The following is a 24,125-nucleotide window of genomic DNA, read 5'->3' on the forward strand; positions in this document are numbered from 1 at the left end:
AGTACCCTTCACCCAACCACCCAGTAACTCAGCCTTGGAAAAGCACTCTAGATCACCCTCCTGAGACTGGTGGGACAGTATCTGCCTGTCCCTGACATTCAACCCATACTCTTCTGGGATGTCTCTACACTCTATATCCAGGACGTCCACCAGGGGGGAACCCTTTTCTCTGTCACTCTCTGCTAGAGTCAGTAAAGTGTCCCTCCCCCAGTAGGAATATGACTCCCTGTGCCAGTTCCCCAATCCTTCTCAGGGACCCTGTGCATAACGGGAACTACCTCATACCCTTGAACCACCTGGGGTGTGTCAACTCCCTTCTTCAAGTTGGGCACCACATCTCTGGGCTTGTGCCCTTCTTCAGCAGTACTGGATGCAAATTTTTGCTGCCACCATCTGAACTGGACTCAGCCCTTCCGGCCTCCAGTTTCAGCTCTTCACAGCTCAGCTCTTGAGCTGCAGTCCTTTCTTCTTCTAGGGCTAAGAGTCTTGCTGCCTCAGCCCTTTCAAGCTGCTCATCTTGCTCTTCCATCCACCGTTCTTGAGCTAGGAGCCATTCATCTCTCACTGGTTCCCTTTCCTCATCTGAGTAGTCTTCCTCCTCATTTGAGCAGTCCCCCTCCTCATCTGAGGGGTACTTAGTCATTTGTTTTTTTCTGCCTCTCTCTCTGCCCATCTTTCTTCCCCCCAGACTATGTAGGCATGTAGCATTTCCATCTTAGTAGATCTCCTTGATACAGGAAGGCCCCATTTTCTGCAAAGCCTCCTTAGGGCAGCCTTAGTGAGGTGGTCAGTAGGCACAAAGAGGGAGTAGATAAGCAATCTCATTGCTGATAAGGTCTTACCAGCAAAAACCAAAATCCAAAGTCCAAAATATCAATAGTATATCCAGGAGGACATCAGAGAACCAAAAGCAAAAAAAGATGAAAAATCAAGTTGACCTTCAACTGTGGGTAGGTAGTGAAATACTTAGCTACTGTATGTCACTGCACAAACACAAGTCCTATCCTCACCGCTGATCACCAATGTTAGAAATGGGTTTTTTGGTTGGCAGTCAGGTTACCCCCTGTCCAAGCAAAAGCCCTCACTCTAGTCACGGTAAGTCACACACAATCCAAGATTATCCTGTGCCCACCCTCTGGTAGCTTGGCACGAGCAGTCAGGCTTAACTTTGAAGGCAATGTGTAAAGTATTTGTGCAATAAATCATACAATACCACCATATAGCACCACAAAAATACACCACACAGTGTTTAGAAAAATATATAATATTTATCAGGATAATTGTAGGTCAAAACGAATAAAGTTGCAATGTGAATTTGTAGAGATATCACTGAAAAGTGATATAAAGTGTCTTAAGTCTTTAAAAAGCAAACAAAGCCTCTTTCAAGCACAAAGTACCTGGTTTGGAGTGAAAAATCTCCTCAGAGGGCCACAGAAGAAGAGATACGTGGAAAAAGGGTGTGTGCGTCGATTTCTCCCCAGCACACACTGACTTGTGTCGTTATTTTTCACGCGGGGAAGTTGTGCGTTGTTTTCCGGCACGCGGACAGTCTCTTTCTGTGGATCGCGGGGATTACCAGATGTCCCGGGTCTGTGTGTGGATTTTCCTGCTTGTTTTCCGGCTGCGCGTCGTTCTGCGCGTCAAAATTTCGATCTCACAGCAGGCGTCGCGTCGATTTCTCCTCTGGAGGTCGGGCGGCGCTGTCCTTGCGAAGCCGTGTGTCGAAGTTCCGGTCGTCTCTAAGGCGTTGCGTCGATCAGCGTCGGTGTGCGGCGTTTTTCTCGCTGCGGAACAAGCTGTGCGTCGAAAATTTCGGCGCACAGAGTGTCCAAGTGAAAAAGAGAAGTCTTTTTGGTCCTGAGACTTCAGGGAACAGGAGGCAAGCTCTATCCAAGCCCTTGGAGAGCACTTTCACAGCCAGACAAGAGCTCAGCAAGGCAGCAGGCCAACAGCAAGGCTGCAGTCCTTTGTAGAAAGCAGACAGGTGAGTCCTTTAAGCAGCCAGGCAGTTCTTCTTGGCAGGATGTAGTTTCTGGTTCAGGTTTCTTCTCCAGCAAGTGTCTGATGAGGTAGGGCAGAAGCCCTGTTTTATACTAGGTTGTGCCTTTGAAGTGGGGGTGACTTCAAAGAGTGTCTAAGAAATGCACCAAGCCCCCTTTCAGTTCAATCCTGTCTGCCAGAGTCCCAGTAGGGGGTGTGGAAGTCCTTGGTGTGAGGGCAGGCCCTCCACCCTCCCAGCCCAGGAAGACCCATTCAAAATGCAGATGTATGCAAGTGAGGCTGAGTACCCTGTGTTTGGGGTGTGTCTGAGTGAATGCACAAGGAGCTGTCAACTAAACCTAGCCAGACGTGGATTGAAGGGCACAGAAAGATTTGAGTGCAAAGAAATGCTCACTTTCTAAAAGTGGCATTTCTAGAATAGTAATATTAAGTCCGACTTCACCAGTCAGCAGGATTTTGTATTACCATTCTGGCCATACTAAATAGGACCTTCCTGCTCCTTTCAGATCAGCAGCTGCCACTTTAACAATGTCTGAGGGCAGCCCCAATGTTAGCCTATGAAGGGAGCAGGCCTCACAGTAGTGTAAAAACAAATTTAGGAGTTTTACACTACCAGGACATATAACTACACAAGTACATGTCCTGCCTTTTACCCACACAGCACCCTGCTCTAGGGGTTACCTAGGGCACACATTAGAGGTGACTTATATGTAGAAAAAGGGGAGTTCTAGGCTTGTCAAGTACTTTTAAATGCCAATTCGAAGTGGCAGTGAAACTGCACACACAGGCCTTGCAATGGCAGGCCTGAGACAAGGTTAAGGGGCTACTGAAGTGGGTGGCACAACCAGTGCTGCAGGCCCACTAGTAGCATTTAATCTAGATGCCCTAGGCACAACTAGTGCACTCTAGTAGGGACTTACAAGTAAAATAAATAGCCAATCATGGATAAACCAATCAATAGTACTATTTACACAGAGAGCATATGCACTTTAGCACTGGTTAGCAGTGGTAAAGTGCCCAGAGGTCAAAAGCCAACAACACGTCAGGAAAAAATAGGAGGAAGGAGGCAAAAAGTTTGGGGATGACCCTGTCAAAAAGCCAGGTACAACACTCGTCACTACAGTATTTCGCATACTGCAACACCTCATAAATCGGCTTTGTTTGCCAACAGATCAAATGATTCTTCATCATCTGACTAATCTCCGGTCTCAGTCCTTCAACAAACCTGAACACTAGGTGATTCATGTCTTTCGGCTCTATAACCTCTGTACCACTGTAGTGCTTGAACGTCTTTAACAACCTCTCATAGTAGGCATGTATCGACTCCTTAGCCTCCTGTGCTGTTCGATCAATCTTTTGCTAGTCAATATTCTGCGGCGAAACCTTCTGCTTCAAAAACTCGATCACCTTAAAGTAATACTTCATCACCTCAGGAGACGGTGCTCCTGTGACTTTATCCCTTGCCGGTTTTGCTGTCGGCCAATCCACACTCCTCTTGCATTCAAGTCACAAATCAGCTGGAACTATGATCTCAAACAGCGTGTTCAAGTCTTCCAAAAGACACTTCACAAGCTTCACAAACCTGTCTGTCTGCTGATACCACTCTATTGGTTTCTCCCTCAGCCTGGGAAAGTCATTTGTGAATGACAAAATGTCACCTCTAGACCACGGTACATGGACTAGAACCCCTCCAGCAGTTTCTCTCATTGGTAAGGTATCCAGCACTGCTTTCGCCTGCTGCTGTTCCGGGCAGTCACTTTTCCTTTTATCTCTTTTCTTTGCCCATCTGCCTTCCCGCTTTTCTAATGCTCCCCAAACTTGTGCACTCTGCAATATTTCTTTAAGGTGTGACTTCATCCCAGTAGACCTCATATGATCAGAATCCTTAGGTTCGAAGTCTAACCTGTAACTCCTCTTCAGATGTTTGGTGTTGTCTAATTCTGTGTCGTATTTATCGGCCAAGTTCGTCGACCTCTGGTGTACATTGCTCATCTCTTTGGTTATCTTTGGGCACAGATACCTAAATTCTGCTTCAGTATATGATTCTAGCCTGTTCACTCCCATGCTTCCTTCAACTAACTCAGCTGCTTCCATGCCGAACCTCACAAAGTTAAGGTATTCTTTTCTTTCTGACCGCTTTGCTGTCGCAGGCGTAGTCTGTGGTGTATTCAGCTTGTCTAACCATTCATTCAATTGTTGGGCAGTTAAACCTTGCAGCGAGATATTTCCTGCCGGCAATATCGGTGTTTGCAGCACATTCGCACTTGGAATCTGCGGAGTCAGCAGTCCCAAACCTGATTGTCCCCTGGCATCTGGAGGAATTCCAATCAGACTGAAGTCTAACAGGGACCTAGACCTCTGTATGTCTGTTCCATTGAGAGCTCCCCAAGAACCCTCCTCTTGCCATCTCTTGAGTCATTACTCCCTGATCACATACACTAGGCTTTGCCTGTGCATATAACGGTATAGGTGGACCAACTGTAATAGGTAAGGATATGGCGGCTGGCGCCTGCCTGCTTCCCGAACCCTGTGAAGCATTAATTCCCACATTCTGATTTATTACAGGTGCAGTGACTGACTGCAGTCCTGTGACCGAAGTGCAATTCGGCAACAATTGTTGCTGTGCCTGCGGCAGTAAAAGTGGAGTTGGCTCAATCTGCACTAACTTTGATCTCGTATATGCCTGATCAGGCGGCACCATCAAGTTCGTAGTTGTCTCTAATATCGGGACATCAGGGTAGAGCCTCAAAACTGGTGGCAGCTGCCACTTTGTCTGCATCTCTGGGGCAGTAGACATACTGACACTATTCTGTATCGGAGCTGGTGTTTCAACAGTATTTACCTTTACCTGGTTTGTTGTCCCCTAGATTTGCGTCGAATTTACAGGACCTGCACTAGTACTTGGTCTATTGTCATCTATGGCATATGGTGGTGGACGATCATGTAACAACTGATTAAGGAATTCATCATCCTCTGAGTCATCTGCACCTGCCCAAGACTTCTTAGTCTCTTTTGCTTTTCTAGAGCCCTTATCTGTCTTACAGGTGGCTTTACCCCCTTGCGCTTCACTTTCTTGAGTTACTGCTGGAAACATTTTAACTCCATCTATTATTTCCCTTTTCCACATCCTGTGCTCACTATCCTACCTAGCCTCCGCTAGTGTATTTTCTGCTTTCCTCAGCCTCCTCTCAAACTTTTGTTGCCGTTGTCATATGGCCATCAGTTCCCAAATTGCTAGCGCCTCAAACTGTGCTGGCCTCGGAGGTGGCTTTTTCACATTTAACGCCTTCCTCAAATTCTCTAAAATCATTATATTAAACGATCCATGCTCTGGAAAAGCTAAACACACATCTTTCCCTGTTAATTTGCACCACTGTTTTAACCAAAGACATGGCGCGACTCCCCTCTTCTCCAATACGGTATAAGCTGGCGTATCCTCTAGTAGTATAGGCTCCCCCACACTCACGGTAATGTACCTATCTCCCCTCAAAGCACTCTTTAAAGCCTTGAAAAACTTCATTTTGTGTCTTTTATTTTGTTAACAATCGATTCAGGAAGTGACTTTAATTCCCAGAACTCTCTTCGCCCACCTTCTCAACCAATTGCCTCTCATGGACGGCTGCCAATCCGTGCGCCACCCTTCTCACTAACCGACCTATCCCAGTGCGGCTCCAATGACGTCACACTCACACACACTGTGGCTGCCAAAGTCTTGCGGCTTGTCTTCCTCACTCTCTACTCACACAAAACTAATGCAATATATTGTGAGCACTAACAAAAACTCACATTTGCCGGTTTACGACAGGAAGGGTAACACAATCGCTTCAGAACTTTACAGAGATTTCACTTTAAGCCGCGGCCGCTACTCGCTCCTTCTCAGATCCCACACTCGCAAGCAAAATTTGACCCGCAAAATTTACTCTTGACTTTTCAATGGCTTGTCCTAGTGCACTTTAGAACTTGCCAAATCTCCATCGAAGTTTTCATTCACAAACTCGCCTTGTCAACCACACCCGATTGACCTATTAAACAGTGCAAATTACAACATAAACCAAGTGTCTCATACACTTACCAATATACTCCAGAGTCTTAGACCACGCAGGGTCCGTACATCACCAACTGCCACGTGGACAATTTTTTATCACAAAGCGGCACACTCACATGAAGTTCGCCGACTTCCCTACTCTCATACTGCGGAGTACGCACACTCCTACTAAAACATTACCTGGCCTAAAATTCTCACAAACCTCACAGTTCACCTACGGTATGCATAAGCTGTGCAAGCACAAATTCTACATCACTCACTCTATCACTAGAACGCCGAGAACATACCCAACTCACCTCGGCAAGCTCCGAGATTCCGGGAAAGTCATCTGGGGCTTAGGGGCACATAATCTCTCCAATTTGCATCATCTCAAAACAATTTTTCAAACAGTGGTCCCTCGTCCTGGGGCCCTAAAGGCCATAACTGTCCTCTGCTACCAGAACTGATAACGCGTCCCACCTTTAATACTTTAACTTACACGGGGACTCGTTTTAGGCCAATGAACCTTTTGACCCTGATTGGAGACTCCTTAGGACGAGATATCTATTCAGCATTTCAATCAATAGATCAATAACCTCATGAATATTCACAATAACAAATCAATCAAATTAGTTAATGACATTAATAAGAATCAAAACACAACATGACCTTTCAGACATGAATAACCACACAAGTTTTTTAAGATATTTATTCCCTATTAGTTACACTCTACTAGCAAGTTTATTAATCTCAATACCAGTAAACACATCAACACTACTACAATATGACAGCTTGAATAAGACTTTATCAAAGCAAAGATCATGAACATCAGAATAAAACACGTCAACATGAATCAACTATTAGCAGAGTATCATTAGCATGTTATTCAGCAAAGCAAAGATTCAGTCATTTGTCTATTTGCAACCAGTATTTAGTGAACTCCTTAACTAGCCTCTAATTAGCATTAGCATGTTGGGCTTCATGCAAAACAATTTAGTATCACAAATTTTGAAAACATCTAACTATGGCCTTTATCAAAAGACCAGTTGGTACCTAGAAAGGAAAGGCAAACAGTTAAAATTTCATTATCATATGGTAACCCTCCAAATGGGGCGGCATACAGTGTCAGTCTTCGTCCTCAGGACATCAGTCGATTCGCCATCAGCCAGGATAAGCAGCAAAGCCTCAGCAAGACAGAGTAAGAAGGAATACTTCCCTCATAAGGAGGCGAAACGATTGTCAGGTAAAGAGGATGGTTTGAAGTATCAGAACAGTAAAGCCTTAAGGCAGAATAAAAAAAGTAACAGCATGCTTAGTAATGGCTAAGTAAGAAGGAACGGCATAGAATGGCTCAGGAAAAGGCGCATAATGGCTGATTTCTCCTTGTGTCATGTCGTTATATTAATCCTGTCGAGCAAGTCTCTAATTTCCAATTGGGCAATATTTGGTGCATTGTTATCTCTGTCCAATGATCCATCACACACCTTACTAGAATTTCCCACCTAAGACAGTTCTCACGTAGTTTATTGGCTCCTATGATTGACGTCTTCAACAGGTAGAATGTCAGGTAAAAAAAGTTACACTTGTCGCTCCAGTCAGTAGCTCCATTGTCCTCTCCTAGTACAGGCGACCTTGCAAATTTTGCGAATTACACTGTTGCAGTCGGCAAGAATGTCTCCTTAAGCAAGTCTGGTCTCATGAGAAAGAATTTACTATGGTTACACACACATCTCTAGCTTCTGGAAAAGTACAGCTTCATGTCCTTCAGGAAGACAGCACATTGCATGTTAGAAAAACACATTTAATAGGAGACCGAGCCGCTAGGCCCAGACCCTTGCTAACTAAGGCCTAGTGATTAATTTAGTAAAACCTTAACATATAACTCTTAAGACTAATACAGATCATACATTAGTACATTATTAACTCATCATTAGTCAGTTTCATTAATCATCGTATCATTGGTGGCCTCTCCCCGTGGGCACATTTCAAACGCGTACATTAGTACCATATTAATACATTTTCTATGCAGCTCCATTATACATTATTTTGCAAGCATTTCATGTTAATATTGATTATAGAAGTCACACTCCAACAGCAGGAGATAAGTAGAGCACATTAAGTGGTGAAGCGGAGGGGGGACGGCAGTGCTCAGAGGTGGGATCATGTATTTCATATTTCACAAAATTGCAATTTTCCAGTTTCTTTTCCGAGTGCCCACGCTTCTGAAAGCCCTGCACACTTGACCTTAGCATTGTGGACCCTATGCGCTATGTTATACACACATAGCATTAGGACGTTACATGTGCACATTTATGTTTCTACAGAAAGATACACTTTCTAGCTTCTACTGACTGTGGTATATATTACACTAATCTAGTTTGTCTTTACTGCACACAATTCTAACAATATCACATCGGCCAATCACGTAGCGCTCAGCAGAGACATGATTGTTTCTTGGCGATGTGGAACTGCAAACCAAAAACACACTAATGTTATCACCCGCAAAATGATGACGAATGTCTCAGATGACACTGGTGGTTTTGAACCAGTGTTTTGCTTTCCTTCTCTTATCTTATGACCAAGCTTACAAAACCTCTCTGGAATGCACTTCTTAGTTTAAAGAAGACATTGTTATTATTACTTCACCACGAGGTTCCTGAAAGACGAAATTAGTAGGTTGGAAGCGCACGTTTAAAAGTAGTCGCAGCAATGAAAGCAAAATATATCAAAGTACTTCTCAGTTGCAATGTACACAGCAAATACATGTGATTATATTATAGCATAACTTCAAAGCAAAGCATAAAAGTCAAAATTGCATCACCGTAGGGCCTATCACTCCACTTCATCTTTCTGAGGTCTGCAAGTTGATGACTCCGGTTCAACTGCGAGAAAGAGATTTTCTACCCAAACGGGAGACAGGCAACTGACGTCCGTTCCTGTCTGAAGTCCAGTTCTTTCTCCCCCTCGCTGTTGCCCAGGGCCATCGTTAAAAGCAAACTCAGTGTGAGAACCGAATAAACTTGGAGAGTGGCCGATTCTCCAAACTTCACTTGTTCCCCGACTGGATTGATAGGTAAACACAAAATCTACGCTCTCTTATCAGCTAGGGTTTGGTGTGAAAAACACAGCTTGGTCTATAATGTGGAAAAACACAGCTTGGAAAAACACAGCTCATCTGCAATGTCTCAACTGCAATATCTAACTCCACGTTAAAGCCAATAGGCAGCTAACCTAAATACCAAATGTAATGTCTAATGCCATGTTAAAGCCAATAGGCAGCTAAACTGAATACTAAATGTAATGTCTAACTCCATGTTGAAGCCAATAGGCAGCTAAACTGAATAATGTGCTACTGGTGAACACTGAGCAACTAATATGCGCAATCAATCAATCACAATATTGGTAAAGCGCACTACGTACCCGTTAGGGTTTCGAGGCGCTGAAGGGAGGGGGGGTGCTGCTATTGGTCAAGAGCCAGGTCTTAAGAAGTCTCCTGAAGGCGAGCAGGTCCTGGGTCTGCCGCAGGGAGGTCGGAGGGTGTTCCAGGTCTTGGCGGCAATGTAGGAGAAGGATCTGCCACCGGAGGTCTTGCGCTGGATGCGGGGAACGGTGGCGAGGGCGAGTTTGGCGGAGCGGAGTTGGCGGGAGGGGGCGTAGAAGTTGAGTCTGTTGTTCAGGTAGGCAGGTCCGGCGTTGTGGAGTGCCTTGTGCACGTGGGTGAGGAGCTTGAAGGTGATCCTCTTGTCTACGGGGAGCCAGTGGAGGTCTTTCAGGTGGTGGGAGATGTGGCAGCGGCGGGGTACGTCGAGGACCAGTCGGGCGGAGGCGTTTTGGATGCGTTGGAGGCGTCAGATGTCTTTTGCTGGGATGCCTGTGTAGAGTGCATTGCCGTAGTCTAGTCTACTGCTGACGAGGGCCTGGGTCACCATTTTTCTGGTTTCCGTCGGGATCCATTTGTAGATTCTACGGAGCATGCGGAGGGTGTTGTAGCAGGAGGAGGAAACTGCGTTGACCTGCTTGGACATGGTGAGAGCGGAGTCGAGGACGAAACCCAGGTTGCGTGCGTGGTTGGCTGGCGTTGGCGGGGGTCCCTGCGCGGTGGGCCACCAGGAGTCGTCCCAGGCTGAGGGGGTGCGTCTGAGGATGAGGACCTCCGTCTTGTCGGAGTTCAACTTCAGGTGGCTCTTTCTCATCCACTCGGCGATGGACTTCATTCCCTTGTGGAGGTTGGCTTTGGCGGTGTGTGGGTCTTTGGTGAGGGAGAGGATGAGCTGTGTGTCGTCGGCGTAGGAGAGAATGTTGAGGTTGTGCTGACGGGCCAGTTGTGCGAGGGGGGCCATGTATATGTTGAACAGCGTTGGGCTTATTGAGGAGCCTTGGGGTACGCCGCAGATGATGTTGGTGGCTTCGGAGCGGAAGGGTGGGAGTCGGACTCTCTGGGTTCTGCCGGAGAGGAATGAGGAGATCCAGTTGAGGGCTTTTTCTTGTACTCCGGCTTCGTGGAGGCGTGTTAATAGGGTGCGTGGCAAACTGTGTCGAAGGCTGCGGATAGGTCCAGGAGGATGAGGGCTGATGTTTCGCTGTTGTCCATTTGCTGTCTGATGTCATCTGTGGCGGCGAGGAGAGCAGTCTCGGTGCTGTGGTTGTGTCTGAAACCGGACTGGGAGGGGTCCAGGATGGAGTGCCAGGGAAGGAATTCCCTGGCACTGATAGTGCTTACCGCCATGGATTTCATGGCGGTTCCAACCGCAGGAAATCCACGGCGGTAAGCCGGGTCGAAATACCGCTGGTGGTATAGTGACGGCCGCAGGGCTGGAGACCCAGGTCTCCAGCCCGGCGGTCGTCTCCGCGCTGGCGGGCGGAACGGAGAAGCAGCGGATGGCCAGGGCGGTTACCGCCATGGTCATAATACACAAAAAAAGACCGCCAGCCGGTTGGCGGTCTTACCGCCGCTTCTCCGCCTTCCCCCAGGGTCATAATGACCCTCTTAGTCTCCCACACCACGGGCAATTCTGCCACTCAAAATCCAGTAGTCTCATAAGCATAATGACAGCATGCGCGACACATCCTCTAAGTGGCTCAATTGGATCCCTGCCCCACCACGCCTGCTCCAGAAGACTGAAACCCATGAGCACCATGCTCATACTCATTGTGATTGCCCCCACTTCCGTGACCTTCTCAGATGCTTGGAGACTCACGGCTGTCCTCCCATTGCTGAAGAAGCTCTCCACAGACCCTCAACCCTTGCCAACTACAGACTGATCTTCCTGCTACCATTGCTGGCCAAGGTCTTAGAGAAAATCATCAACAGGTACTTCACCAATTACCTAAATGACCTCCAAATCCTCAACATCACTCCGTCTGGTTTCAGATCCAGTCATAGCCTGGACACTGCCCTTGTTGCTTCTATGGATGAACATCTGCATGACTGGATGAAGGAGTCACGGCAGCCCTCATCCTCTTGAAAGTTCGACACAGTCTCCCACCCCATCCTCATCCAACACCTACACAACATTGAAATTGAAAGGCAAGCACTCTGATGGGTCTGGTTCTTCCTGACTGGGGAGACCTGGTCATTAAACCTGGCACTGTACACCTTCAGTGCCCGCTACCCCATCTGTGGAGGATCCTCCCTAAGCCCGACCCTCTTCAACGCTTATGTGATCCCTCTTGCCAGCATCATCCATTCACAAAACATTAACATCCTCTCCTACGCCAGTGACACAATTTACTCCCTCATGGACATGATGACCAGGACCCCGATCAAGTTCAATGTTTGCACAACTTAAATCACCCACTGTATGAAGACCAACTGTCTGAAGCTGGGCACCTAAAAGACTGACATCATGATCTTCTGGAAAAGTACTTCACTGAGGGACTCCACCTGGTGACCAAGAGATTTAATACCAACATCCAACCCACACCACCCATGCCAGGATCGTCAGGATCATCATCAACACCAAGCTTGACATGACCGCCAAGTCAATGCCATCACAGGCTCATGCATCCATACCATGAAGATGCTGAGAAAGATTTTCAAATGGCTCACAATCAGCACCCAGAAAACCGTCACACAAGCCCTCATCATAAGAAAGCTGGACTACAAGAAAACCATCTCGACCTCCCGTAGACCACGTGCATCACACCACACCTTAAGTAGCTCCACTGGTTTCCCACTCAAACAAGCACAATTCAAACTCCTCACCCATACTTTCAAAGCACTACATAACACTAGCACAGCATACCCCAACAATTGCATCTGGTTTTACAAACCTTCTAGACAACTCCACTGATGTGGACTTTTACTTCCACACAACCTACGCATACCGAAAACCTAATCCGGAGGTTGAGCCTTCTTGTACACATCACTCTTAAAGCATGAATCCACCTGTCGCTACACATAAGAGCCTCCGCTTCACCTCTTGAATTCCACAAGAAGCTGAAGACCTGGCTTTCTGAGTAGTCCCATTAGGCTCTAGGTTTAGCTAGTCTCACAACTGCTCAGCCCCAGGATGCCCTCCTAGGTGATAGTGCATTCTACATACCTTCATAACATAATAAATAAAAGAATAACAATTTCATAATGCTGAAAGTCATCCTAATAAGGGTTATCTTAGAAGATGGCAGTGGTGTAACAAAGGAACACATAAGTACATATTTGAATGTACTAAATTAAATTAAATATTGAATTAAATTTGTATTCCTCTTATTAACTTTACTGTTTTATGGACCTTGAAATGACACAAAGCACCTAGGCTAAAAGCAATTTAAATAAAGTTGACTTCAACAGAACAGCTAGGGTTTAATACAGTGTCAGTGTACCAGATGAGCAACCACTCTAACCAAACCACTAATTACTGCTCTCCAAACCTACTAATTTAACGACTGTCTCAATCATTTAACAATGTATATGCACAAATTTGACTATATCACATTGAACTTTTGCAATCCAGCAATATTTGTTTTATTGTTTTGGATATAACTCTATAAATCTTTTCACACTCACCATACCATTCATCAAACACGATCAATCATATAGATTCTGTCAGATGATTTTAATAAAACCCTCTGAACATATAATTCATCAAATAATTATGTATTGTGTTAACGGTACTCTTTTTAAAGTTTGTCAATGCATTATTTTGCTGGAACACTTTCTTCCACTTCACCTCTTCAGGACAGTTTTACTCTCTCTGTTAAGTGGTTCATAACCTGTGTTCCAAGAACAGTGGGGTGTCTGCACGTCCTACCGGAGAGTTTTACATAATTAAATAATATTAAAACTAAAAAATCCAATTATTTAAGTATTTCAAATTAAGCAAAATGGAATTTATTTAACTTTAATTATATTTGATTGTGAATTAAATAAATATTTGAACATTTGTTGGCGTATACTTGCTTTTGTGTTTTTGAGTTTTGTTTGAGGTTCATATCATAGACCGGCGGTGTCCTGCTCTCAATAAGTACTCAGAATGTCTCACATACTCTCATCAAGCGTGGCAGGCCACCAACCATTTAAGAAGATTTTCATTTTTGTTCTTGTCTATAGACCCAGTATCTCATCCCCCCAGGTACCATTTATTTCCACCTTAGTAGTTTGGTACAGCTGTAACCTGTGAGTTTGTATCATAACTTTCTCCCCTTTACCTTAAAATGTGTAGCTATCTTGGGATCAACCACTGCATGCTACTTTTGGTCTCCTTGTGAGTTCCAGTGATTTAGGTGCCATTGTAACTTATGTGTTTGGGGGGGGTAGGGTGGGGGAGGGGTGGAGGGTGGAGGACAGCAGTTTGTCCGGTTTTGTCCAGTATTCCTACACCTTGGGATACACAGCCTCAGTGTATTAGTTTGTTACACAAGTCCTTTTCTAATGTCAGGTATTGTCGTCAATAACTGAAGGCCATTCATGAAACCCATTACCTCTGAAATTGGCTAATTTGTACCCTATTTCTACTTTCAGGTGTCCCAGGAGTATGGTGACCATTGGTAGTGTGTCTATATGTTTATCATGGCTGGATTTAGCTCTATCCTGTGGTCAATTCTGGAACTGTATAAAAACTATCATGGTTGAAAAGTGCTTCAAGGATTTTGGGCTCATATTGTTTGGGATAGTCAATGTATAAATGAGTTTGCCTACATTATGATAGACCTAGCTAAATTTGGTCACTAATAATTCATAATAACTGGTAATGGCGAAACAATGGAAAAGCCTTGTAATCAATGTTTTAACCCTTACACTGCTAGGCCTCCCACAGTGCTGAGCGCCTTTTTTGGACTATTTGGAGTAATTCACACTTAGACCCCCCAATAACCTTTTGTCCACATTGGCATCCTTTTTTTCCAACATCCTGGGGATTCTAAAAGTACCCAGGGCTTGAGGATTCCCCCGGAGGGGACCGAGAAAATAGTCAAAATACAGCTACATTTTGTTTTTTTTCCCCCTGCAAATAGCATCCCCGAAGAGTTTGCAGTGATAAAATCACCATCTTCTCAGCATTCAGGAACAGGCAGACTTGAATCAGAAAACCACATTTTCCAACACAGTGTTGGGATTTTACTGGGACATAGCCCATTTTTCCTATTTTGGGTGCTTTCAGCCTCCTTCCGCTTAGTGGTAGAAATGAGTGTAAAACCAATGGTGGATCCCAGAAAGCTATACATTTCTGAAAAGTAGACACTGGCCCTCATTACGACCCTGGTGGTCAGTGATAAAGTGGCAGTAATATTGCCAACATACTGGCGGTAACTACCGCCAGATTATGACCATGGCTGTGATATCTCCGATAGACAGCCAATGTACCACACCGACCGCCAGGGCGGAAACAACAGGCACCACTGCAGTGGCCGCCTACAGCCAGGCGGAAGACAAAGTACCGCCCACGATATTATGACCCTTCAAACCGCCACCTTTTCCAGGGCGGTACCAACGCCATCAAAAGCCTGGCAGAAACAAAGCACAAAAGTCAAAGGACTCCCCATTGGAGACACAGGGAAGAACCTAGCCATCATGGAAACAGAACTGCAAGTTTTCCCGATGATTTTCTACGTTATGTTCCACCTGGAACACCAATGTTGGCGAAGACGACGACAGTGAGTACAGCCACCTAGCACACAAGGGAGGGGCGGAGGAAAAAGACACACACACGCACAACACACCCGACACACACACACACACAACACACACAACACACCCAACACAAACACATACACACAACCATATGCATTACAAAAACAATTTGATCACCAAAATCTGCATAATAATGTGAAGGAAGCAGGAATTTATGAAAATGATTGTAACCAGTCCAACAATAAATTCAACAATCAGATTTACACTTTAAACAGATCTGTACACATGTGTAAAAAAGGGACACTGCCAGTCCATAGTTCACAGGGCCCACATGGCCACAGGGCAAAGTCCAAGGCCCCAATCCTTTCCTTCCCCAATACGGAGAGAACACTGCAGGCGCTTCAGTTGGCAAATAGACAGGCACCTCAGGGGGATGAGGAGGGCACCTCAGCCGGATGCAGAAACAAGCCCACTGGTTCTGGAGAGGGCAACATGCCCTGTGCTTCGTCCTGGAGAGTGCAAGGCCACAGTCTCTTGAGTGGGTGACTTTCCCACTGGTTCTGGTGGGGGGGAAACATGCCCTGTTCTTGGTCCTGGGGAATGCAAGGCCACAGTCTCTGGAGTGGGTGAATACCCCACTGGTTCTGGAGGGGGTAGGCCGCACAGCCTCCCTTGGAGGCTGGAATAAATGGCGTCCACCAACGGTGATGGCTGCACTGTGGTGGTTGTTGTGGGAGGCTCCTGCTCAGCCCCTGCACCCTCCGATAGGTGCACTGTGGTGGTGGTTGTGGGAGGTTCCTGCTCAGCCTCTGCACCCTCCGATGGCTCCACTGTGGTGGTGGTTGTGGGAGGCTTCTGCTCTGCCCCTGCACCCTCCGATGGCTGCACTATGGTGGTGGTTGTGGGAGGCTCCTGCTCAGCCCCTGCACTCTCTGATGGCTGCACAACCACAGCTGGTGGTGGGGGCTCTGTGACAGCTGCTGGTGCAGGCTCCTTCCCCTTCTTTGTGGCTGGTGTATTTGTGGCCTGGAATCCTTTCCACCACGAGTAGGTGCTGCTACCACTGGGCCCGTGGACTGTTTGGCTGAGGTGCATGGCTGGGTCCTTGCTACCCTGCCATACGTGCAGGACAGAGGGGAAGAGAAGAGGTCAGTCTGGGAAAGGAACAGCTTTTTTGGGACATTGGGGCGGGAAGAGGAAGGATTAATGGGAGTGGAGGATGAGGGAGTGGTTGTTGGAGTTGTTTGCTGGATTTGGGTGCAGGTGCATGGGCTGTATGCTGTTGTGAGATGGATGGCTGTTGGGTGTCTGAGTGCTTGCGTTTGTGTACTTTAGGAGGGGGGACAGACACTGTGGGAGAGGACACAGGGGACGTGTGCATGGATGTTGTGAAGTGTCTGCCAGTGAGGTGTGTGTTCTGCTTGGTGTGGTGATGATGCTCATAGTGGATGATGTAGTGCATGCAGGTGCCAGTGTGGACGCAACTGGGTGGGAGGTGGAGGAGGAGGGGGAGACAGTGGAAATAGTGGATGTTGTGTCTACAAATGAATGGCTTTTGTGTGAGCACCTGTGGGATGAAGTGCGGTGCTTGTGTTTGCCTGTGCCACTCTGGGGTGTTGTCTTGTGTGCATGCTCGTCTGGCTGTGTGCTTGGGATGGGTTGGGGTTGAGGAGAATGAGACTGGGAAGTGGAAGTTGGAGGGGGGATGGTTGAAACAGGTACAATGGCTGCCATCAGAGAGGAGGCCAGAGCCTGAATCTATATCTGTTGGGCTGCTAAATCCACGGTGAATGCCCTCCAGGAATGCATTAGATTGCTGCAATATTTGACTGCCCTACAGAGATGGGTCTCAGGCGGTCGATAGCCTCCTCCCTCATGGCAGCAGAGCTCACTGGGGAAGGGTCTGAGGTGCCTGGGTGAACGAGATCCCCACCCTCCTGGGTGAACGGGCACGGGCAACTCGCTGAGGGGATACTGGGAGGGCGGTGCTGGTGGCGGCTGTATCTGCAGCTGGGGTGGTCACAGAGGTGTCCGCCACCACCGGGGAGCTCCCATCAGAGGAGGTATGCTCCTCTCACCCTTTGTCCCACTGGTGCCCTCAGGGTCCGTGGCCTCTGCCTCCAGGGTCCTGTGGGATGCAGCTCCCTCTGTCACCGGTGCCTCTGCTCCGCCGCCAGATGATGCTAATGCACATAAGGACAGGATGACAAAACAAGAAAGGGGGGAAGAGACAAAGGATACAATGGGTTAATGACTGCACCAACACCACCGTTGGCGTACACAGCACCCTCACACACAGGAAACAGGCCTAACCACTATGCACTGCACTACCAGTGAAATGGCTACTCAACAAGGAATGAGAAGGGGTACACACCACCAACTACAGCACACCTGGGACCCACGCAGCCCTGACCAGAAGTGAATACTAACAAGCTAGGTAAGCTGCATTTCCCCTTCAGACCCTTAGCCACCAGAGGACCTACGCTGCTATGTCTGGCCTGGCCTAGGGTGACCCACTGACACACAACCACCACCCGGATACCACCCCTCCAGCCATACTCTTCAATGATGGCCACTGTACTCACCCCCTTGTGGCTGCTGTGATGCCCTCAAGCGCCCATCCAGCTCAGGATAGGCCACCGCCAGTATGCGGGCCATCAGGGGAGTCCGGGTCCGACAGGCACCCCTGCCTCATTGAGAGGTCATCTCCAGCTGGGCCTCTGTGGTCTTCCGGGCCCAGCATCTCAGGTCCTCCCACAGTTTGCGACAGTGGATGCTCCGCCTGCCATCTACTGCCAGGGTCCGCACATCCTTGGCGATTGCACGCCATATACCCTTTGCACGCCATATACCCTTTTTTTGATGGGCGCTGACCTGCAGAGGCAATATAGACAGGAGAACACCATTGGACAAACAGTACCAGCCAGTAACACAAATGGCCCACCATACCCGTTTCCATCACCATTGGCACACACATAGCCCAGTACACAACGTGTACACCGCCAAGAGGACATCCACCCACCTCCCTTATACGAGGCCTTCACAGACACAACTCCATGCATTCATGCCACATGCATCGTGCCCATAGTGTACTCACCTTTTGGTCTGGAGGCCCATACAGCAGTCCGTACTGGGGTAGGACCCCATCCACCAGTCGCTTCAACTCCTCAGATGTGAAGGCTGGGGCCCCTTCCCCGGTCACATGGGCCATGGTAGGTTCCAGACGCAGGTAATAGCAGTACATGCAGTGTAGGTTCGCTCCTATGGAAGGTCAGGAAACAAGTGAGGAATATGATAGAAAATGGCGGTGACGTCCGCGGCGGTGCATACTGTCTCCGCCGGCGTAGATCACCATTGGCCACTGTACCCCATAGGGCCCAATTATAACCAATGAGGAATTGCACAGCGGTTCCCTACCGCCTACTGCCACGGCACACAACATCAGCGGCATTACCTCACTTCCACCTTCCCCGCCACACAGGACAGGTGGATGCCATTTTGGGAGGGGGGAGGTGAGGTGAACAGGTCTATGGATTAATGTTGCGTCACAGGATAAATAGGCACACATTTCACAAATTACACTGTCCCATAACATGTTTGCAGATTGTTGACTGCTGTTGTGGCTCCATTGTTCAGATTGTGACAGCCTCCTCACTCTTCTGTCCCTTAGATACCTGCTGCTGCAGATGAATAGGAGATGGAGGCATATCCCCGTGTACAGACCCCTGGTGGACTTGGCTACACTGGAAGACAGGCACATTATCCTCACCTATAGACTGAACAGGGCCATAATCACAGAGCTGTGTGCCCAATTGGAGCCTGACCTGATATCTGCTATCCATCACCCCACTGGGATCTCCCCTCTTGTGCAAGAGTTCTCCATTTCCTGGCAACTGGTTCTTTCCAAGTGACAGTGGGCTTGGCAGAAGGAATGTCGCAGCCAATGTTCTCAGTAGGGCTGACAAGAGTGTTGTCTTCCCTGATAAAACACATGTGCAGCTGCATTGCATTCCCCCAGGTTGAGGATTTGGCCACTGTGAAGGCCGGATTCTATGCAATGGGACATATCCCCAATATAATTGGTGCGATTGACAGAACACATATTGCATTTGTCTCCCCCCGCCAGAATGAACAGATGTTCAGGAATCGTATGAGTTTCCACTCCATGAATGTGCAGATGGTGTGCTTGGCGGATCGGTACATCTCTCACGTCAATGCTAAGTATCCTGGGTCGGTGCATGATGCCTTTGTCCTGAGGAATAGCAGCATCCCAAATGTGATGTCCCAACTACAGAGGCATAGGGTGTGGCTACTAGGTGAGCCTTGGTTCCCACCCAGTATATGTTGGTGTATGCCTATGGTGTTGGCTATATAGGATAGTGGGTGGCTAAATGTTGTTCCTCAATATTTGCAGGTGACTCTGGTTACCCCAACCTATCATGGCTGCTGACCCCTGTGAGGAATGCCAGGACAAGGGCAGAAGAATGTTATAATGAAGCACATGGGCGAACCAGAAGGATTATTGAAAGGACCTTCGGCCTCCTAAAGGCGAGGTTCCGGTGCCTTTATCTGACAGGTGGATCCCTGTGCTACTCACCCAAGAAAGTCTGCCAGAGAGTAGTGGCATGCTGTATGTTGCACAACCTGGCCCCCATGTACCTTTTCTGCAGGAGGAGGAGACTGGAGATGCCCCTGTGGCAGCAGTGGACCCTGTGGACAGGGAGGATTAGGAGGCAGAGGATGAGGACGTGGACAATAGAACATCTGTGATCCGTCAGTACTTCCAATGACACACAGGTGAGACAGTGCTGTGATCACAACAGCCAGCTACAGGTGATTAATACTATGTTCATTCTATGTACAGTTCATTTGCAATGGTTGTAGCTGTTTCAAATTAATACATATTTGAAATACATGAGATATTCAAAGTCGATTTTTATCAAAGGGTGTTTATTGTAGTGCTCATATATAGAGGGGAAAGTGCAATGAGATGGGGTGATGGTGGAGGAAAGTCCAGGGTATTGTTCCATTCTGTTTGTAGCACAGGTGGATTGTCCATGGGGACATTGGAAGGGGAGCAATGGCAGTTCAAGGTGGACAAGGTGACTGAGTGGGACACAAGGGTGACAATCGGGAGAGTCTAATTTCCTGGTGGGGGTCTTGGCAAGTGTCTCTGGCTTCTTTCTGGATCGCACGGAACATTTGCGGGGTGGTTCAGCTTCTGCAGGGCGATGGGTGCTGGTGGCCTGTTGGTCCTGTGGCGGGCCTGCTGGCCACTAGCGGCAGCGGAAGTGGAGGGCTGTTCAGATGATTGGCTAGTGGCAGGGGCCCGCTGGTGTGACACTGCCTCCCTCATAATGTTGGCCATGTCTGCCAGCACCCCTGCTATGGAGATCAGGGTGTTGTTGATGGCCTGCAAGTCCTCCCTGATACTGTCCCTCCTGCAGCTGCCTGTTCTCCTGCACATTGTCTAGGATCTGTCCCATCGTGTCCTGGGAATGTTGATAGGTTCCCAGGATCTCAGAGAGTGCCTCCTGGAGAGTCGGTTCCCTGGTCCTGTCCTCCCCCCAGTACACACCAGTGCTCCCAGTGTCCCTGGTGGCCTGTGCCTCTAGCCCCTGAACCGTGTGCCCACTGCCACTGACCCCAGGTTCCTGATTGTCTTGTGTGTGAGGTGTAGCCTGGGGTCTCTGTACAGGTGGGCACACTGCTGATTGACATGTCCTGGGGACAGAGGTTTGGGGACACTGGGTGGGTGCTGTGATGTTGGTTCCTGATGGTGGAGGCTCTGTGGTGGTCTGTGACTGGGCTTGGGGGACCGGCTGTCCAGTGGTCCCTGATGGGCCAGGTTGATCGTCCAGATCCTGATGGCCAGAGTTACTGTCATCACTGTGGGCCCCTTCTGCTGGGGGACTGGATAGTGATGGCACCTCCTCTCCAGTGACATTGGCAGGGTACCTGTGGGCATTTAAATGCTGTATTGAGCTTCATGTGTATGACATATTGTACATTCTTGGCTTCCCCTCTATGGTTGGTGTTGCTCTGTCAGCTTTTACTTATGTATGTTGGTGTATGGTGGGATTGTTAGCTTCCTTATGCTGTGCATGCTTTAGTGATGAGTGTCCATGCAGGGCTGTGAGGGGTGTACATGCATTGGTACAGCATGCAGGGCTTGTCATTGGGGATTAGTGCGATGTGATGGTGGAGTGCGTGGGATGGAATGGAGTGATGGGAGTGAGGGTATGTGATGGCATGCAGGTATGGGGGTGAAAATTGTTGAAAGTTGACTTACCAGAGTCCAGTCCTCCTCTGACTCCGGCCAGGCCCTCATGATGCAGTATTGCCAAGACTTGCTCCTCCCATGCTGTGAGTTGTGGGGGGGGAGGTGGGGGTCCACCGCCAGTCCTCTGCATAGCGAGCTGGTGTCTTGCTGCTATGGAACGTACCTTCCTCAGTAGGTCGTTCGACCTCTTCCTGATGTTGTCCCTTGTGCTGGCTGCTGTCCCACGGCGTTGACCCTGTCCACGATTCTCCGCCTTAGCTCCATCTTCCTAGCTATTGATGTTTGCTGCACCTGTGCTCCAAATAGCTGGGGCTCTATCCTGACAATTTCCTCCACCATGACCTTTAACTCCACCTCAGTGAAACTGGAGTGCCTTTGTGGTGCTATGGGTGTTGTGTGATATGTATTGGTGAGGGTGTGTTGGGTTAATGTGAATGGGGTGTGTGATGTGGAATGTGTGAGGGGTGTATGGGTATGGGTGTGAGTGGTGTATGGCTCTAGTTGTTGCATTGGTCTTGGCGTCAGCCTTGTGTCAATGATTTGTATTCGTAAAGGGCTGTGGATAATGTGGGTGTGTGTTTTATAGAGGTGTGGGTGTCAGGTGTGTGTTGTTTGAATTGTCCAATGTGGTGTTGTTTTGTATGTGTGTGTGTGTATGTGTCCATTGTGAGCGCTGCGGTATGTACCGCCAATGGTTTACCGCCGTTGAATGTCCGCCGTGGTGATTTGTGTGTCATAATGTGATGGGCGTTGTTCTGTTGGCGTAACGTTGTGGGTTTTGGGACCGCTAGTTTATCACTGATCTTTGCTCTGGTGGATTTGTGTATGTGGCTGTATTCTGTCGGATTGGTGTGTGTGTGTGTAATAATATGGTGAACAGACATTCGCCACCACGGCGGTAAGTTGGTGGCCATCAGCGTGGCGGTAAGTGGGATTTACCGCCAGTGTCAAAATGAGGGCCACAATTCTTAATTCAGCAAGGGGTCACTTGTGTAGATTCTTCAAGGTTTTCTATAGAAAGTAACAGTTGAAAAAATTTTTTTTAATTTGAGTTGAAAAAAACAACCATTTGTGTCTACGTTTTCATTTGTAACTTATAACTATGGCAGTTTTTCAAAGCAAAATACCATTAATCCGCTGAACCCTTCTGGTTGCGGTTATATACAGGGCTTGTAGGTTCACCCTTGGTATCCAGGGCCAATAACTGAGCTAAACCTTGCAATGGTTTTTCAATGTGTACCTGGTATACAGCAATTAATTTGGTAAAACATAAACAGTGCAAAATAGGTAACAAGGAAACCTGTGTATTTCTGAAATGGGCACAAGACATGGAGTTTAGAAGCAGTGGTTATTTGCACATCTCTGAATTTGTGGATACCCGTACTAGCATATGAATTAAAGGGCATTTTCAAAATTACTTCTTTTTTACACACTGTTCTACATTTGGAAGGTGCAGATGCAGGGAAAGACAATTGGTAATAACACTCGTTCTACTATTCCTTGTTCCCCTAAGTCTCCCAATAAAAATGGTACCTCACTTGTGTGGGTAAGCTTAGTGCCCGCAATAGGAAATGGCCCAAAATGCAACATAGACACAACACATTTCCCACTACAGCTGACCCTTTTTAGCAATGTGCCTAGCTGTGGAGTTTGGGCTGTAGCTTAGCCAGCACCTAGGGAAATCTAGCAAACCTGTACATTTGTGAAAACTAGATACCTGGGGGAATCCAGAATGTGGTGACTTGTGTTGCTCTCACCATGGTACGTGACACAGAATCCCATGCAAACCTCAAACTTTGTCTAAAAAACTCATTTTCCTCACATTTCTGTGATGGAAAATTCTGGAAACTGTGGGTAGCCACAAACTTACTTCCACCCGGCATTCCCCCAAGACTCCCGATTAAAAATGGTACCCCACTTGTGTGGCCAGACCAAGGGGGTCATTCTGACCCTGGCGGTAATTACCGCCATGGCGGAGGTCGGCGGTAGCACCGCCAACAGGCTGGCGGTGCACCGCTGGGCATTCTGACCGCGGCGGTTCAGCCGCGGCCAGAAACAGAAAGTCGGCGGTGTACCGCCGACTTCCCGCTGCCCTTGAGAATCCTCCATGGCGGCGGAGCGCGCTCCGCCGCCATGGGGATTCTGACACCCCCTACCGCCATCCGGTTCCTGGCGGTTCTCCTGCCAGGAACAGGATGGCGGTAGGGGGTTCCGCGGGCCCCCTGGGGGCCCCTGCAGTGCCCATGCCAATGGCATGGGCACTGCAGGGGCCCCCGTAAGAGGGCCCCACGAAGAATTTCAGTGTCTGCTTTGCAGGCGCTGAAATTCGCGATGGGTGCAACTGCACCCGTCGCACCTTCCCACTCCACCGGCTCCATTCTGAGCCGGCGTCCTCGTGGGAAGGGTGTTTCCCGCTGGGCTGGCGGGCGGACTTTCGGCGGTCGCCCGCCGGCCCAGTGGGAAAGCCAGAATGACCGCCGCGGTCTTTTGACTGCGGAGCGGTCTTTCGGCGGGAACCGCTTGGCGGGCGGCGACCGCCGTCCGCCGCGGTCAGAATCACCCCCCAAGTGCCTGCAACACTACATGGCCCAAAACACAACATGTATGCAGCAAATTTTTCAATCAAAAACTGACCCTCTTTTTCCAATGTGGGTACCTTTAGATTGTGGACCCCAGCTCAGCAGGCACCTATGGAAACCTATTCAACCTGTACATTTTTTAAACTGGACACGTAGCAGCATCCAGGGTGG

At 48.2% G+C, this 24,125-nt stretch overlaps 1 protein-coding gene across 1 annotated transcript in view; it reads left to right on the forward strand.

Annotated features, from left to right (window-relative positions):
* LOC138268283 (NACHT, LRR and PYD domains-containing protein 12-like) overlaps positions 1 to 24,125 on the forward strand; it is a 953,091-nt gene that overhangs the window by 516,395 nt on the left and 412,571 nt on the right. The gene's annotated exons all lie outside the window — the stretch shown is intronic.

The sequence above is a fragment of the Pleurodeles waltl genome, chromosome 12, assembly GCF_031143425.1.
Source record: "Pleurodeles waltl isolate 20211129_DDA chromosome 12, aPleWal1.hap1.20221129, whole genome shotgun sequence".
NCBI lineage: Eukaryota > Metazoa > Chordata > Amphibia > Caudata > Salamandridae > Pleurodeles > Pleurodeles waltl.